Source organism: Arachis ipaensis, chromosome B8 (genome assembly GCF_059453495.1).
Source record: "Arachis ipaensis isolate K30076 ecotype BB chromosome B8, ASM5945349v1, whole genome shotgun sequence".
In the NCBI taxonomy this organism is placed as follows: domain Eukaryota; kingdom Viridiplantae; phylum Streptophyta; class Magnoliopsida; order Fabales; family Fabaceae; genus Arachis; species Arachis ipaensis.
Genome location: NC_142443.1, coordinates 23190127 through 23204260, shown reverse-complemented (window position 1 = coordinate 23204260; position 14134 = coordinate 23190127). Strand labels below are relative to the sequence as shown.

At 36.3% G+C, this 14134-nt stretch overlaps 1 pseudogene; it reads right to left on the bottom strand.

Annotated features, from left to right (window-relative positions):
* Window positions 1-10569: 10569 nt before the first annotated feature.
* Window positions 10570-11477, bottom strand: LOC148547450 (F-box/kelch-repeat protein At1g30090 pseudogene; annotated as a pseudogene).
* Window positions 11478-14134: the final 2657 nt, after the last annotated feature.

Sequence of the window (14134 nt, the reverse complement as noted above, 5' to 3'; positions counted from 1 at the left end):
CACACATCAAGGGAATATTTTCAGCATTTAATTTGTAATCGGCAAGCTGTGTTTTTAACCATAACAGCTGAGAACAACATGAAGAAACAGCTATATACTCACCCTCAGTAGTGGATAGAGCCACTGTTGGCTGTTTCTTACTTGACCAAACATTTAAGGACTTCCCAAGGAAGCAACATAAACCTGAAGTGCTCCTTCTATCAACTCTATCACCAGCAAAATCTGCATCACAATAACCAACTGTAGAAAAATCATCAATCTTAAGATACCAAAGACCAAAATTGGATGTGCCTTGAACATATCTAATGATCCTCTTAACTGCAGAAAGATGTGACTCTTTTGGTTTGGATTGGAACCTAGAACACAATCCAATACTTTGCACAATATCGGGTCTAGAGGAAGTTAAGTACATAAGAGAACCAATCATTCCTCTATACCTAGTCTCATCAACATTTTTCTCAATTTCTCCCTTATCTAATTTTGAATTAGGGTGCATGGGAGTTCCCATAGGTTTGGCATTTTCCATACCAAATTTCTTAACTAATTCCTTGGCATACTTCTCTTGATGAATGAAAATACCATTTTCAGTTTGTTTAATTTGTAGTCCAAGGAAAAAATTAAGTTCACCCATCATACTCATGTCAAATTCACTTGTCATGAGTTTTCCAAATTCAGAACAAAGGGATTCATTGGCTGATCCAAAAATAATGTCATCAACATATATTTGGACTAGAATAAAAGAATCATTAGAATTCTTGATAAATAGAGTTGTGTCAGTGGTGCCTCTTTGAAAATTATTTTTCAAAAGAAATGAGCTAAGTCTCTCATACCAAGCTCTAGGAGCTTGTCTTAAAACATAGAGAGCTTTAGATAATTTGAAAACATGATTATAATGCTCTTTATTTTCAAAACCAGGAGGCTACTCCACATACACTTCTCTATCTATCACACCATTCAAAAATACACATTTCACATCCATTTGATATAATCTAAAAGCACAAAATGCAGCATAAGCTAAGAGAAGTCTTATGGCTTCTATTCGGGCAACAGGGGCAAAGGATTCATCAAAGTCCATTGCTTCTTCTTGGTCATATCCTTGCGCCACTAGCCTTGCCTTGTTTCTTGCAATGCTACCATCTTCTCCTAACTTGTTCCGAAATATCCACTTGGTGCCAGTCACTTTCTTTCCACTTGGCCTAGGAACCAAAGTCCATACTTGGTTCTTTTCAAACTCAAGAAGCTCGTCCTCCATAGCTTTAACCCAAGAGGGGTCACTGAGGGCTTCCTTGACATTTTGAGGCTCCATTTGTGAAAGAAGGGTAATGTTTGATCCTTCATTTGCCTTTCTAGTGGAAGACCGTGTTTGCACTTCATGAGAGACGTCTCCAATGACAAATTCCTCAGGATAATTCTTCAAGAATCTCCACTCACGAGGTCTGGTGGACTTGGAGGCAGATTCAGATACCAAGGGATTCTGGGTGCTGCTAGCCTCAAAATTTCCTTCAGATTTATGAGACAAAATGGAATTGTCTCTTGAATTTTCAGCATCTGCAGTATCTGGTTCAGCTTGATCAGAATTCTCCTTTTCATGATTTTGAGCAGTTTCATCTTTCTTTTGAGCTTGATTTTCGGCATCACAATCTTCCAAAATACTTTGCACCAAATTAGTATCACAAAATATAACATGTATTAAATCCTCAATAATCCTAGCATCTTGATGATAAATCCTATAGGCTTTACTAGTTGTGGAATATCCTACAAACAAACACTCATACGCCTTTGGATCAAACTGACCCAAATTTTCTTTGTTATTTAAGACAAAACATTTGCATCCAAAGATGTGCAAGTAATCTAAGTTTGGTGGGTAACCTTTCCAAAGTTCATAAGGGGTTTTCTTCAAAAATTTTCTTGTGATATTTCTATTCAAAATGTTGCAAGCCGTGTTAACCGCTTCAGCCCAAAGGAATTTTGGAACATTACTCTCACAAAGCATAGCTCTTGTCATCTCTTGTATGCTTCTATTTCTTCTTTTCACAACACCATTTTGTTGTGGTGTTCTTGGACAAGAGAAGTTGTGAGATATTCTAAATTCCTCACAAAAGGATTTAAATAAATTATTTTCAAATTCAGTTCCATGATCACTTCTTATAGAAGAGATTTTTAAATCCTTTTCATTTTGAATTTTCTTGCAAAAAGGTTCAAAGGCCGAAAAGGCTTCATTTTTTTGTGCAAGAAATAAAACCCAACCAAACCTAGTATAGTCATCCACAATTACTAAACCATAATGTTTACCACCTAGGCTTTGAGTTCTTGTTGGACCAAATAAATCAATGTGTAGCAACTCAAGTGATCTTTTAGTAGAGATGTCTTCCTTTGGTTTAAAAGAACTTTTTGTTTGTTTTACCATTTGGCAAGCATCACAAGTGATGTCTTTGTCAAACTTTATCAAAGGAAGGTCTCTTACTAATTCTTTCTTTATAAGTTTGTTTATTTGAAACATACTTGCATGGCCCAATCTTTTGTGCCATAACCACTTTTCAGATTCTTTAGAGTGAAGACAAGCTACATTTTGATCCTTTAGTTCATCAAGAGTAAGTCCGTACATATTATTAAAACATTTGGCAACAAACATCACTTCATTTGTCTTTTTATTAACAACACAGCATTCAAGTCTTTTGAAAGTCACTAAATATCCTAAATCACACAGATGACTTATACTCAAAAGATTGTGCTTCAAACCACATACCAAAAGTACATCATCAATGAAAGTAGATTGCTCATTACCTACTTTTTCCACAGTAATAATTTTACCTTTACCATTATCTCCAAAGGTCACAAAACCTCCATCATACTTGTTTAGTTTGATGAAGTAAGTTGACCTTCCAATCATGTGCCTTGAACATCCACTATCCATGTACCACATATCCTTTTTGTTCTTGGATGCTAGGCGAATCTGCATGAAGAGTTTCAAGTAGCCTTAGGTATCCAAATTAATTTGGATCCTTTGAAGTTAATCCATCTTGGTTGCCCAAGTGCATTGAAATCACAAACAACATTGTAAACTTTGTTTCCTACAACTCTCTTTTCAATGAAGCATTGTGCATATGAGTGATCAAATTTTTTGCAATTAACACAATGATTTTCTGATATGTGTCGCTGAAATTTAGGTGAGTTATATTGCTTGAAATGATTAAATGGTTGAAATTTTCTGGTTTTTGGAGGAGATGCATTTCTTTTGACAAACTGATTTTTGTTATAATTATTCCTCTTTGCAAAAATATTTTCACCAGAATTTTTGAAAATCTTTGAATTTTTCGAAAATGAGGTTTTGTTGTAAAAAAATGGTTTCTTGAAGGCTCCCTTATTTTTCGAAATGTATCCCAAGTCTGGCCTGTTTGAACTCGGTTCGGTTCTTGGTGAAGTCTCATTTTCACTTGTGTATACTTCTTCAAATTTTTCTTCAAATGTTGGAGCATATCCAATACCAGATTTGTTTGGTATAGTTTTGGTATTTGATTAAGAAGCCACAAACTTTATAGAGGAGACATTTGAAACTGCATCTTCCTTGGCTATATAACCTAAACCAGATTTTTCAAACAATGGTCTTTGACTTGCAAGTAATTTGTCCAAGTTACTAGAACCTTGAGCAAATTTTGTGAAGTCACCATTCAGCCTTTTAATCATACCATTCAAATTTTGTCTACAATGTGCTTTCCTTTTAATTTTTCAAGTTCAGATTTTAGAAATCTGTTTTCTTCAATGATGTCCAAAGAACATTCCGTTTCCTTTACTTTTTCTTTTAAAAATTTATTTTCAGCTCTTAACACATCTCTTTCAGATCTGCATTCATCGTACTTGTCAAGCAGTTTTAAGGTGTTTAAAGTGAGATCATCAATAATAGCATGTAAGTCCTCAATGGTCAAATCATAATAATTTACCTCATCAATATTGTTGTTTCCAGCCATGAAGCAGTCTTTATTATCTCCTTCAGATTCTTCTTCTTCATTTGAGTCATTCTCAAGATCCTCCCAAGCTACCATGAGCACTCTCTTCCTTTCCTTCTTTCCTTTGTCCTTATTTTTGAGCTTTGGACAGTTTATCTTGAAGTGTCCAGCCTCCTTGCAATGATGGCACGTCACCTTGCTCAAGTCGATCTTGTGATCCTTTGAGCTTGAACCCTTGTATTTGCCCTTGTTCTTCATCATCCTTCTGAATCTCCTAGCAAAAAACAAAAGCTCATCATCTGAAATACCATCACTAGACTCACTCTCTTTTGGTTCTATTTGTGACTTGAGAGCTATTTCCTTTTTCTTTGAGTCTGTGTTTGTGTGTGTGGCTTCATACGCAAGGAGTTTTCCTCTCAGCTCATCATAGGTTATGGGACTTAGGTTGTTGCTCTCAGTTAGGATAGTGGCAGTGGTTTCCCATTCTTTTGTGAGGCTTCTAAGGAGTTTTCTCACCAAGGTTTGTTCTGCATAGTTTGTACCCATAGCATCAAGGTTGTTAATTATTATTGAGAATCTCTCAAACGCTTCATCAATGCTTTCTCCATCCTTCATGTTAAACATCTCGTACTCTTTTCGCAGCATATCAATCCTCATTTCTTTAACTTTTTTAGTGCCTTCGTGTGTAACCTGGAGTTTTTCCCAGATTTCTTTGGCTGTCTTGCATCTAGACACCTTCCGGTACTCTTCAAAGCTGATAGCACAGTGAAGAAGGTTGATTGCTTTAGCATTCAGCTCCATCTTCTTCTTATCATCTTCATTCCATTCAGCTTCTTCTTTTGGAGTCACCACTCCATCAGCACTTATTTTTGTTGGGATCTTAGGACCGTTCACAACAATCTTCCATATGTTGTAGTCAATGGATTGGATGAAGATCCTTATCCTTTCTTTCCAGTAAGCATAGTTCTTCCCGTTGAAGAAAGGTGGCCGGTTGTTTGACTGGCCTTCAGTAAGGGTATAGGCAACTGTGGTTGTGCCCAAGTTGTTTGCCATTGGATCTTTGCTCCAAGCGGTTAAGCTTGATTCTTGAGACCTTAGCTCTTGATACCAATTGAAGGTTGTGGTAGGCTTAGAGAAGGGGGTTGAATCTATGCCTTCCTTGTAAGTTGTTGTTATGACCCTTTTAAAACAAACTTTCAGTTCTGATTCTATTTGTACTCAGCAGCAGAAATTTATGAGACAATTTATTTTTGTCTCATGAATATCAGAAAACAGAACACAACATAGAAGAGAAAAGCTAACACCAGCATGTATCCTGGTTCGGTTGCCTTGTGCTATGCAACCTACGTCCAGTCTCCTCCACAACTATGGAAGAATTTTCACTATAGTTAACAGTATTACATACACCAATTTTACAGGATTGACCCAATCCTTTCACACTCAAGTTCTAACCTAAATTGACATTGGCTATACTAATACCTAACTATTTACTCTTAGTGCTAACCCAACTAAGAAAGGGATACCTCATAGGTACAAGATACAAGACATTAACATACCTAAAAAAATCAAAAAATAACTCTAGGCTTTTCTCTCAAGTGTATTACTCAGCCTTTTTCCACTCATGGCTTTTACTTGAGCTTTCTCACAATGCCTTTTCTCACAAGAAATTACAGAAAGATAAACATAGAAAAGTACATCACAATCTGTAAAACATGAAGGAGATTGACTTCATCAACAGCCTCTTTGCTATGTGCAAAATCAGATTTGCAAATCTCAGCTTGAGTTCTTCAGTATTGGCCGAATGCTTCTTTGAAAGAAAACATTATCCAAGTAGAGGAACTTTTTTTAGAACACAACTCTCAAACTCTGGTTTTTCTCTCCTTGGCTTTTGAATGAGCAGAAAGTCTTCTTTTATCTCCTTGCATGTTGCTGGGTTCTTCTTCCAAGGTCAACACCTTGAGCCTTGAACTTCACCAACCCACAGATTCATCTTGACCGAAAGCCATAAAGCAGCAACCACAAAAATCTTCCAATGGTCAACTTGATCTGAGCCCTTTAAAACCAACTTGGCCCCCAAGACATGTTTGAGACCGTGGATTTACAGCAGAGAAGAACAGAAATCTTCTTTACCATATAACCCAAAATGGAGATACAGAGAGTTGAAGATGAAGAGAAGAAAGTGTGTTGCGAAAATGGGTTACCTTTAACCTAAGCTTGATATGGTTTGAATTTGTTGATTAGACTTCTGTGTTTCAAGCTTGGACTTTCTCTTTCTTACCTCTTTGATGATCACCTTAGGGAATAAGCTTTCTCTTTCTCTTTCTCACTTTTCTGAGTTTGTGATTTGACTAAGACAGAGGAGAGAAGAACGTTGCTTTAGTGACAGCAAGTGAGAGGGAGAGTGAAGACTTCAATCTTGTATAAGAAGCTTTGTGGGATCAACTTGGATTTATGGACATGGGCTTGGATTGGGTTTGATTTGCTTGGCCCGTTGGTTCCTTTCTTTGTTTTTTTTGGGCTTCGTTTGAGTTGTCAACCCATCAGCCTTGTTTTATTTTCCATTTCATTTGGGCTACAGTATTGCAACAATAAATAATTAGCTTCATATAACTATAAACAATCAACATTTAATTATTTATTTTTTCCAATTAAATAATGTTTGTCATCACTAATCAATTTAGTTAATTTCTTAACTCAACACCTTATCCCTCTTGTTCTGCATCTCGGCAGGGGAAAGCCTCCGAACCAAATTCTTCGATGGTGGTAAAGCTGAGCAAGGCGCAGGAGTAGGAAGAAGAGGTGGATGAGGACTCTTTGGAAGACTACGATTCTGCTGAGAACTCAAGTAAGAAGGATACACCGAGCGAGGTTGGGACGTATTATAGGTGGTTCTTGGAATCGAAGCAAACTTCTCCTCTTACATTCTAGCCAAAGTCAAGGTGCGCATCAATGAAGGAGGGCACTGAGCCTTCACCTCTCTATGAATATCAACTCGTAAACCACCAATAAAATAATCCTTCAAAGCCTTAGGAGGTTCAATATGAGATCGATTAGCCAAGGCAACAAAAGCAGCATAATATTCACATACAGTACCTTGCTGCTACAGTTTATAAAGGAGTTCTCTAGGTGATTCGAAAAGAGAAGGGCCAAACTCCAATTCAATTTCTCTCTTCAACTGTGTCGAAGAACGAAATTGAGCCGATCGTTGAGACACTTGAAACCACGGAATCGTAGGCCCAACCATGTGGATTGCAGCGATGCCAATTTGTTCATCTTTAGGCACTCTGAAAAACTCAAAGAATTGATCCATGGAGAATATCCACCCCAGAGCATTTGAGCCATCAAACTTGGGAAAATCAAACTTCACTCGGCTATGCTGAGCCAATCGATTTACAGTATCTACCCCGTTACCTGAGTTTGAACCATGGGAGAAACCCCTCGATGGAGAGCGAGATCATGATTGTTCCTGCATGATTTGCGTCAACGAGGATTGAATGGCGTCAAACTTCAAGCTCGTAGCCTCTGTGGCTCTCGCGCGTTCAGCGCGAGTCTCATCCGAGACCTCCTCGATGCGCTGACCCAAGCGTTTCAGCTCTGCCTCCAAAGTTTTGAGCCTCATATTTTCTACCGTGGCACGATGAAAGCACCAAATGATAGGGTGATTGATGCTTTAAAAAAACAGTGAAGTGGTATGTATATTGAATAGAGGAATTAAGCCAGAAACACAAGTTTAGAGTTCAGAGCTAAGAACAACCAGAAGAAAATCAAGCTCATCAGTGACTTGAGCTCTAAGAACATAAGCAAAATATATTTCTTCAATGTAACAGTAAATGCGACAAAATTGAAGAAAATAGGGAAATCAGAATCCGCCGAATCAGATTGTAGCGGTGGGAAGAATCCATAACCTGAGAAGATGGAAGTGGAAATCAGCACGGGGGGCAGAGAAGATAATAGAATAGAAGAATAGAAGGGAATACTCTACGTAGCAGCTGAATGAGAGTGACAGAAGAAAAGAGGGTTGAGAGAGAAGAAAGAAGAAAAATACCACAATACACTTAATGCTTGAAATCCCTCAACAACCTGCTATTTGACCTCTTTCTCACGCTTCTTCTGAGGCCCTGAATTTGAGGATCTGCTGCCATCTGTCTCGAGTTAGTTGCAACCTCTTTTGCTGACGTTGCATGCCTCTCACTTCCTTCCTTGCATTTAGCTATACTCGTATCATCACATCTTAAAAAATATATATAATTAAACTAGATTTATTGGAATAAAATGAAGTTAGAAAATAATTTGTTCTTTTTAAGAAAACTTATCCCTCTTGATATCAAAGTCTTCGTCGCCTTCACTCGTTCACTCATTGCAGCTTGAACATCGCTGCCTCTAATCCAGTCTTCGTTGCCGCTACAGCAGCATCTTCGACGGTCTTCGTTGCAGCTCTTTCACCAACATCCTCGTTTGCTGCTCAATGATGATGATGAACAAGAAAGCTATTCCCCCGGTCTTTAACCTTGATCTGTAGCAATTATTTATTTGCACCACAAATCATGAAGTTTTGTTTAATTACTTTTGTTTGGTTTTTTATTAATTTACTCTTTTATAACTTAGTTTCAAGTTTTCATGCAAAAGAGTTGAAAATTTTGATAAACAGTGCAGGTTAATTATTTAAATTATTTTAAAATAAAAAACAACTTTTTTTTATGTTTTTTGAAGTTCTCTCACTGAAATAGTTATAATAGTAATTTAAATTAAATAAAATTGATAGGGGTTCCTAGAAAACATAATTAATTAGTTGATTAAAAAATTAATATAATAAAATAGAGTAATGATACATATTCAAATTTTTTTATAAAAAGTCTAAGTTAAATAATAAGACTTAAAATAATGTTAACTAACAACTAATTTAAAAGATATTTAAAGGCTGAATCATTATTGGATCAATAGCATTTTCGTTCCTAATCATACAAAAATAAAAAAATAAAATTATTAAAAGAAAAAAGAAAAATACTTACAAAAAAAAAGAAGAGACACTACAAAATTGAACATGTTATAAGTATAATTGTAAATATAATAATAAAATGAGTCAAGTACGATTTTGGTCCTTAACATAGAAGCCGAAAATTTATTTCGTCTCCGGCCTTTTTTCGCTACAAAATGGTTCCAAAAGTTTTAGTTTGTTTTAAAATCGTCATTTTTATCAAATTTTTTATTTTTATTACCATTTTACCGCTAACTAAAAAAATAAAAAAGGAAAGAAAAAGCGTAAAGGGGAAAGGGGAAAGGGAACACGAAGGGAGAAGAGGGGGGGAGGGGGGTTCAAAAAGAAGAGGGGGAATGGGAAGGGTCCTCGCGCGCCGCCACCGCTCTTCGCTGCCGCCGCCGCCACCGCTGCTCCTCGTCGTCTCTGCTGGATCTCGCCGCCTGATCTCGCCGTTGCTCCTCTTCCTGGTTCGACGTCGACGCCAGCAGATCCGCGAGAGTAGACGTTGCGCGCTGCTCGCCGTTTCTGCTCCTCCTCCTTGCTTGGCCGCCGATCGTCGCTGCTCCTCGCCAGTTTCTGGTTTCTTCTGGTTCTGCTGCTTCTGCTTCTGATTATCAATTCTTCTGGTTTCTGTTCTTTTGTTGTTGTTGTTCTCCTGATTCCATTATCGATTGATTTTTCTGAGTTCTGAGTTATGGATTTTTGTTTTTTTGAGTTTTGGGTTCTGAGTTTTGATGATGATGATGATTTTCTGAGTTATGGGTTCTTGTTGTTCTTTTGATGATGATTATGATTTTCTGAGTTCATTGGTGTTGTTTCTGTTTCTGATCTGCTTCTGCTTCTGGGTTCAGCTTCGCTTTTGGTTGATTTGGGAAAAAAATGGAATGATATTTTCATCCGAAGGACGATTTTAAAACAAATTAAAACCTTTGGGACCATTTTGTAGCGGAAAAAAGGGCAGGGACGAAATAAATTTTCAGCCTCTACGTTAGGGACCAAAATTGTATTTAACCATAATAAAATAATAATATTATAGCACATTGTATAGTTTAGATTTGATTGGATTCTATCTTTTACAAACCGCCAGATTGTATCGAATTTTGAATCTACTTCTCATAACCAATCCAATCCAATTCAAATCGCACAATGTACTATAATATTATTATTTTATTATTATATTTACAATTATAGTTATAACATGTTCAATTTATTATGCTTTTTATATTATTTATATATTATTATTATTTAATAAATATTTTATGGTCAAAATATTATTTATTTATTTTAATTAACCATAATTTTATTTTTATTGTTATGTTATGTTGATTTTTTAAGATTTTATTAAAACTTGTTACATTATTATTGGTAATTTAAAATTTAGAGTAAAGGACAAATCTGTCCTTGACCCTCCAAAAAAGTGGACATATTTACCCCTCCGTTAGAGTCGCTCCGTTTGCCCTGACGGAAAATGGTGACGTGGCTCCCGTGGCGCTGACCTGGCCGTTACGGGCTGCCACATAGGATGGACTTTTGAAAAGAGGACGTATTAGTCCTTTCACACCAAAACATGTAGCTTTTCAAAACAGGACATATTAGTCCTCTCACCCCAAAACGACGCCGTTTCTCCCCCACCCCTCCAAACACACTTTAATCCCCTTCTGCATTTCCAATCAACAATACTTCACCAAATCCAAAAGCAGCAAATTCAGCACTTCCAATTCTGCAATTCCAGAATCATTAGCAATGCATCCAAAACACATAAACAAAGAATCAACAGAGTAATAAATCGCAGCAACATCAGCGAAATTTCAAGAAAAATGAGAGGCAGGAGTCTAAGCAAATTCAGATTCAACAAGCAATCCAGCGACATATTCACTAACAACAGAGCACAAATTCAATTTCACAGGCTCAGTTCACAATTCAACCAGTCAAGATTGTGCAATTTATGAAGAACGAACATGTAAGAACTCCTTATAATTCTGAAAAAATTGCTACACTCTCAAATAGAATCAGCAACTTACCAGAAATTGCATATGGAGAAAACGGATCTGAGAGAATAAGAAAAATTATGCAAACAGCACCTAAGAGCTTGAAGGAGTGAGATTAGATAAACTCTCCGGTGCATCGATTACATGCCACCGAACACTGAAGCTCCATTTTTCGTCAGAATTTTCGTCTGGAAGCAGTCTAGAGATATGACCAACAGCAACATGAAGATTTCGGCCCACGACATAAATATGGCAATCGCAAGCATTGACAGCAAAAAGCTTACATATTTGCTCAGGCAAAGGGGGGTCATCTAAGGCATCCCAGGAGTCTGTTTCCGTGTCATAGACCTTTAGCTTCATTCTTTCGAGCTCAGAGACAACAAACAAATGGCCATAAACAACGACACTTGAACCGGTCCAGCCTTCTCTAAGTCCAACAGCCATGTTTTCCCAATTATTTGTTCTGGGATCATAGACTTGTCCCCTTGGAGAGACATAAAAAGGCCATAACCAGCCTTCCTTGACGAGAGGCTTCCCGTTGAGAACTGCTGCATCATAAGATGCCATATTGGTTCCTATGCTGGCGATAGAGCGCCAATTTCCAGTAAGAGGATCCAATACCTTTCTCATCTAAATACACACCTCACCTAAACCCTCCCTTTCACAACTAAACTTGATTTCATTCCCTCCAAAATCCAAATCCTCCTCAACAAACACAAAATTTCCTGACTTTATGAAAGCAACTTCACCACAAAGCCAGTAACTTTACCATCAACTGGAAAGAATTTAACTTTGGAGCATAGAGATACCAATTTACAAAAAGGCAAAAGCTTCCTTGGCGGAAGCGTCGTCGTCAGTGCGTATGCACTTGCCGAGTATGAAGGAGTGGGAGCGAGCAAGGACTTGTGGTCGAGCGAAGATGATGCAGAGGTTGAGGAAGGAGAAGAGAGAGAGCCAGCACCGCCGCGTACGAAGACGAAAACGGAGGAGAAGTTGGCGGGAGTGGTTCCGGTTCCGGTGGCGGCGATGATTGAGGACTCGGCCTGGCAAAGGAGCCACTCGATGGTCTGGCCGTCGGACTTGTGGCCGAGCTCCGTCGGATGCCATGGGTCGGAATGCTTCCTTTCTTCCTTCACCCGCTTCACCTTCACACTGAATTCGAAGGATTAGGGCTCAAGGATTTCATAGATTGGGGGTGGGGGAGAAACGGCGTCGTTTTGGGGTGAGAGGATTAATATGTCCTGTTTTGAAAAGCTACACGTTTTGGTGTGAAATGACTAATACGTCCTCTTTTCAAAAGTCCATCCCACGTGGCAGCCCGTAACGGCCAGGTCAGCGCCACGGGAGCCACGTCACCGTTTTCTGTCAGGGCAAACGGAGCGACTCTAACGGAGGGGTAAATATGTCTACTTTTTCGGAGGGTCAGGAACATTAAAGTATTTTCCAAACCTTGGGAACGAAAATGTCTACGTAAAAAAAAGGTTAGGGACGGATTTGTCCTTTACTCTAAAATTTAATATTAAAATTTATTATATATATATTTAATTTTTTTAATTTATAAAATTATAAATTCAATCTGTTTGAAATTAAATCATTAAATTTTTTTAAAAATCCATCTAATTCAAACTACACCCCAAATAAAATTAATATTCAAATCAAATAAATTTTTAATTCAAAATGGATCAACCCCAACTACAAACGTTACATCCCACTAATTCTGCATTGAATGAAGATTGTCCGACAAAGTACAAAGCAAATGAAAATTAAAGGATCCAAAACACGTGGCAGTATCCAATAAGCTAAGCAAACTTCCATCACTATTCTGAATTGTGTATAATTCATCTATGGAACTTGGAATTCTTCCTCCAACCCGCCGACTAGTTCGACCTTAACCAATTTTTCACACTATAAAATAAACTTCACAACACGAAAAAGCCAAAACGAAAAAGCCAAAACCAAAGAAATATTTTTATTAATTTACGGAAATACTTAAATCAGAGTACACGGTACGCTTCTGTTTGATGGGGGTGTGTGTTTGGATTAGAGTTTGTAAACGATAGTTTATATAAAATTAATTTTATAAGCTTGACTTTGATAAAAAGTGAGTTAGTGTTAACGTAATTTATATTTGATAAATTTGTATTAAAATAGATTATAATAAAATGAATATTGTTTAAATTATATCATTTAAAATTATATTATTTTAATATTTTTTATTATAATTTCGTTTGAAAAGAATTTAAATTTATGTGTTGAAATTTAGTACTCTTTTTAAAAAAATAAAGTTCTATAAAAAAATACGTATTAATAAAAATAATTAAAAAAATTTATATGAACAATGAATACTAAAATTTTTATTAAAAAATACAATAATATACGTAAGTAAACATAAAAAAAATTCTAAAAAAAATATTCATACTATTAACAAGAAAAATAAAAAAAATTGAAAAAAATTAAAACTTAATAAAAAGTACTAATAATATTAAAAAATATTTGTTTATAAAGCATAATTATAAAAAAAATTCAAAAACTCTCATGATTGTTTTTGGTATCTTTTATTGTAAATGAGATTGAATTACAAAATTGAAGAATATCAATTTATTTTTTAATTTATCAAGTGAACGCAAAAGTTAAACGCAAAAGCTACAATTTGTTGCTTCTGATTGTTTTGTCGATTTTTAACAAATCGATGGTGGTTCGATATCTAGTGGTTTGGGAGCAAAACCTACTCCTCTTTGCAGGTACCAGTTTTCTAAAAGTGCATTAAAGCGTCTTTGATTAGACCGTGATTGGGAATAAAAATAAATTAAAACTGATAAATCAAAGAAAAGAATAAAAGGAAGGTTTTCGAAAAGAAAACATATTAAAAACAGAAAAGTTTGTGTTGAATTTAAAGGAAAGCGATAAGATGCCTTTAACTGGATCAAAAGACTTTAAATTGAAAAGTAAACAATGCAGAAATGTAAATTGGACAAAGATGAAGATAAAGAATACTTGGAAAATAAATTCACTTAAAACATAAAGTTTACAGAAAGGTAAACTGAAAGAATGAAAAGATGGAAGGAACCCTATAGAAAAGTTACTCGATTGCAGACTCAGGAATTCACTGGGATGTGAGTGTGTTTTGAGTAAAAGTTCCAACCCTTATTTCCTAACACTTTCTAGTATTTATAGACTAATCTTACATAACTGACAATTAATTTACAATTAATTACAATTAAATA